At 37.5% G+C, this 5,047-nt stretch overlaps 1 long non-coding RNA gene across 1 annotated transcript in view; it reads right to left on the reverse strand.

The window, feature by feature from the left end:
• The window catches only part of LOC114486287 (uncharacterized), a 26,606-nt gene extending 23,604 nt beyond the window's left edge, over positions 1-3,002 (reverse strand). The window contains exon 1 of the long non-coding RNA XR_003679750.1: positions 2,943-3,002. This is a non-coding gene — a long non-coding RNA (uncharacterized lncRNA). The remainder of the gene's footprint in view (positions 1-2,942) is intronic.
• Between the last annotated feature and the right edge of the window lie 2,045 nt (positions 3,003-5,047).

The following is a 5,047-nucleotide window of genomic DNA, read 5'->3' on the forward strand; positions in this document are numbered from 1 at the left end:
GTGGGATCTTCCCAGACCGGGGCACGAACCCGCATCCCCTGCATCGGCAGGCGGACTCTCAACCACTGCGCCACCAGGCAAGCCCTCTATTTCTAAATATATTCTCCAAAGGGAAGCAATAAAAGAGAATTTTGTTAATTAAAATATGTAAAGTACAGCTATGTATTATTCAATCATAGCACGGCTTCATATGTGAACAATAGGCATCTCTTGGAGGAGGGATTAGAGGTGATTTGTATTTTCCTCACTGGATCTTTGATCCCCGTGTTTTTTATTCTGAGTACCTATTATTTTTGTAATTGGGTTTTACAAAGCAAGTAAGTGTTACCTTAAAAATAAACTAAATTTTAGTGTATTGATGCTGGAAAAAAAATAGTAAGAAAGCTTGATACTGCATACCAAGGCAAATAGCAAGAAACAGCTATTATAGAACTGTATTAAAAAACAAAACTAGGGGGCTTCCCTGGTGGCGCAGTGGTTGAGAGTCCGCCTGCCGATGCAGGGGACACAGGTTCGTGCCCCGGTCCGGGAAGATCCCACATGCCGCGGAGCGGCTGGGCCCGTGAGCCATAGCCGCTGAGCCTGCGCGTCCGGAGCCTGTGCTCCGCAACGGGAGAGGCCACAACAGTGAGAGGCCCGCGTACCGAAAAAAAAACCAAAAACAAAAACAAAACTAGGGGCTGGGTCTGAGGCAAAAGACAAGAGAAGGGTTCCTTTAATGACAGAGAGCTATCACCAAAAGTGACTTTTTCACCAGGTTTCTAACTATTCAAGAAAATGGTTATATTTCTTCTACATATTTAAGAGTTGTTTCTGAGATTATCAACAAGTAAGAAAAAAAGTGTTTTCTTTTTCCAAATTAGGCTGTGGAAATTCATTTTTAACCAGCCTAAAAGAGGTTAATCACACTTGGGATGCTTCCTTGGAGCATAAGATAGCAACATCCCCGGGTTGAGCCTCCAGAGGGAACTGATGGGTTACTCCTACAGCTGAGGAGACAAACTATCAAATGCAGACAGTGATCCGTGGCAAAATCTCAGTACAAGACTTCTCTGCAGTGAGCTAATCGAGTAATAACAACCTTGTAGTAACAGTTACACAGCAACAGCCATGCAACTTTCTAGAAACTACCTATTAAACCTCAGGGCATTACATGTACTTCATGTTTCCTTACCCAAAGAGCAGTTTCACTAACGGGTTTTAACTGATAAGTTAGAACATTTGCCTCATACAAGGATGAAATCTGTGAAAAAAAATTAAATATGTGTGTGCACACACGTGTGTGTGTACATACATATATTACTATAGAATTTGGCACTTTTATCATCCACACTAAAATGTCTAGGCAGAGAGCCAAAAACCTCAGAGTATGCTTTCTTTTGGCCCAAATAAATAATAATAATGTATAATTTAAAAGAGCTCATTACACTGGATTATAATTAGTAATATCTAAGCATGAGATTATGATGTTGCATATTTCATGCACTGTTCAATCAACTAATTATAATTTTGGTTATGTTTTCTGCAACAATAAAAGAAAAATATCACATGTACTAGTGGATTATTCCAACAGGCATAAATAACCATGTTAAGAAGCAATGAATGCTTGAGTGTGAATCCATAAAGAAAATTTATATATGCTGTAGCCTAAGAAAATTTTAGAAAATATTGCATCAATATGTGTTTGAATGGACTCATAATAATAGGCAAACAAATACTAGCAAAGAACCAAACATTCCCCTTACTTGATAAAACAAACAATACAATGCTAATTAGCAAAAATCTTTGCATGAGAGAGAGAGAGAGAGACAGAGAATCAGGAGAGAAAGAATGAGAGAACAGAGAGAGTCTGAAAGATAAAATTCCACGTATCAGTTCCTGGAACAAAATGATCTTTAAAATGTTCTCTTTTCCAGATATGCCATGGCACCCAAGTGGAGAAGAGCAGGGGAAGCATGGGAGAAGAGAGAAAGGAGAAAAGAAGGGAAGGCAGGCAGCCTGAAGACAGCAGGGGCACAGGTGGGAGGGGTGTGATGAAGGACAGAGGAAAGAACACAGGGTCCACATTTGCTGACAGGGAGGCAATGTTAGCTGTCACGGAGATGGAGGGGATATGAACACAGGTGTCGGAGAGCCAAACCTCAAGCCCACCTTATAACTCTGGAGGGTTCTATAGCCCAGGAAAATTATGATTTTGACTCATAAAGAAAAAGTTAAAATGTGACCCAAAGAAATGAGTTGTTTTCACTTTATTGTATCATGAGGTGACACTCTCTTTGGGAACATTCTGCCAGACATGCCCCACCACTTGTAACATTTGTGTTCCATGCAGGGTCTGCTTTTAGTTAAAATTTTAAGCTGTTTTACATATAAGCAAGCATACACCGGTTACTATTGGTGAGATACAAAATATCCATTTTATAATCAGCCCTTGGAATGTTCCAAGACAGATTAGTATATAAGGGAAGAAGACAAAAGAAATTCCAAGGTCCAGTGCTGGGCAAACCCAGAGAGTGAAAGGGGATTTCCGATAGGTAATCTCAGACAAACTGACCAATTGGACACTGGCCCCTGTCCCTGGTAAAGAAGCAGAGGATGGAGGATAGAAAGAAAGCCCCTGGGAGAAGGTGTGTGGGATGCAGAGATGGGTGTCTTCTGCGGGCCCCTATTATATCTTCTCTGTCTATTTCATTCCCAAAGTCATGGTCATTCATTGTAATTTTTTTCCTAAAAATTAAAGGAGGATATGAATTTTAAAATCCTTCCTCTCTAATCTCTCTAACCACAAGTCATCACAGTTAACAATTTGATGTTTATCTTCTAGATATTTTTCTGTGCATATATGATGCCTTACCTATGAATGTATATTTCATATATACTCACATTACAGACACACACACAAAATTATTTAGACAATGAAAAATGAGGTACACTTTACTTACTGTTCTCCCCTTCCCTTTCCACTTACTACTTCTTCATGGTCTTCTCTCCGGATTAGCATGAGATCTGCCTCACTTTATGTTTTTTCCTGTTTTTAAAAAAATAGGATTTATTAAAAAAATTGTGGTAAAATATATATAACATACAATCAGCCGTTTTAACCATTTTTAGGTGTGCAGTTTAGTTGTGTTCAGTATATTCACATTGCTTTGTGCCTCACGCTTCTTAAGAGAGGAGAGAGGAGGGGTCAAACATGTGGGCTTTGAAGCCAGACTGCCTGGGTTCCACTCCCAGCTCCCATGTCTATCAGCTATGTGGCCTTGGGCAAGTTATTTAATCTCTGGATCCGACAGTTTCTACGTCTGTAGAATGTAACAACACCATCTCTCTCATAAGAGTATCTTGAAGATCAAAGGCATATTAAGATTTAAAGTGCTAGAACAGAACTTAACATACAAGAACGTTTAACTACAGGCCAAATGATATTTCGTTATAAGGATATATCATAATTTATCTAACCAGTTCCCTACAAATGGTCCATTAGTACGTTTTGGTAGGTAGTTGCTCGGAGGCAGCTGGAAAGGTGAGAGGGCACACATCAGCTGACCTCTGAGAATAGAGGGTGTTGCTGGCATTTAGCAGAGGAAGAACAGCTATGGCGAACACGCTACAACAAGCAGGACAGTCCTGAAAAATGACGAATTTGCACTCCCTTAAGGTCACTAGCAGAGAAACGCTGCCATAACTCTTAGCTCTGCATTTCCACTTCTTGTCATTTTTTTCCCACAGATTTACTTGCACACAAACAAAATGATAAATGTAGAAGTTTATTCAATGTAGTTTTGTTTAGAATAGTAACAGATAGGAAATAAACCAAATGTCCTTCTTGACATGGGACTAAATAATAATTTGCAGTACTTTCAAACGATGGAATGCTATGCAGCTGTTTACCAAGATTCAGAAACTTCCCCATATGCTAATATGGAAAGATTTGCAAAATGGTATATTAAGTGGAAAAAGAGTGATGTACATAGTATGCTAATATTTGGGGGTAGAAAAGAAGCCATATTTACATATAGTTTTATTCATGTACAAAATATAAGAGATTAATAAATATGGTTATGTGGGAAAGGGTTTGCAGGCAGAGGTAGGAATGGGGTGGATGGGAAAGGGTGGTAATTAGACTTTTCAATGTTTGCCTTTTTCTAATTAAAAAAAAATTAGAGTCATGTGAACATTGTGCTTTTTTTTTTTAACTAAGGAATGAGTGGGTAGGCTTCCCTCAAGCTTTTGTGGAATCTGGGCCAAGAGCACAAATGAAGGCCCACGGACTCTAAATCTAAACATGTAGAAGTTACATGATGAGATCAGGCGTGTTCAGGGTGGTATGGCCAAACACTATGTAGAAGTATAAATCAAACTAACAAACTGTTAAATAAAACATGTTCTCTTCTCCTACCTTGAAAAATAAACTTTCTTAATGACAAAAACAGATAAATAAATGTAAAATTGAAAGTTGGCAAAATACCAAACACAAAAGAATTAAATTATTGTGTATAATGGATGGTTTGGTGATGTTTGGAAGAGTAATAAAATAACGATGTGCATAATTTGCAATGTGTTTTGTATTTATTTCACACTATTTTTGGCCTTTATTTCAATAGAACCACTAATTATGTAGTTTTAATCAAGATTTTCACATATTTTCAGTTCTATTGATAGTATATTAGACAATCTTTCTTGAATAATTAAAGTTTTTTCCTTAATTAGTTTCAATTTGAGGAAACTGCCCTGCTGAGGCAGAAACAACTAGAATTGTCAATAACTTTTTAAAGCAACTTAGATTGGAAACAAACTGTGGAATTTAAATATTATGTCCAAACATTATAATGGGGTCTTTATTGCAAAAATTATTTTAAAATATTTAAATTTTATCATATAAATCACTAGCACTCAACTGCCCTTTTCATCATCTCTCAAATTGATGTCTATTATCTATACAGTATTTCTTAAATTCTTCTCAGTTCCAAATTTTCAATGCTGAGATATTACAAATAAAACTAGAAATAGCACACCTCCTTCAGTACCCTACTTCAAAGGACTCAAA

The sequence above is a fragment of the Physeter macrocephalus genome, chromosome 5, assembly GCF_002837175.3.
Source record: "Physeter macrocephalus isolate SW-GA chromosome 5, ASM283717v5, whole genome shotgun sequence".
NCBI classification, from domain to species: domain Eukaryota; kingdom Metazoa; phylum Chordata; class Mammalia; order Artiodactyla; family Physeteridae; genus Physeter; species Physeter macrocephalus.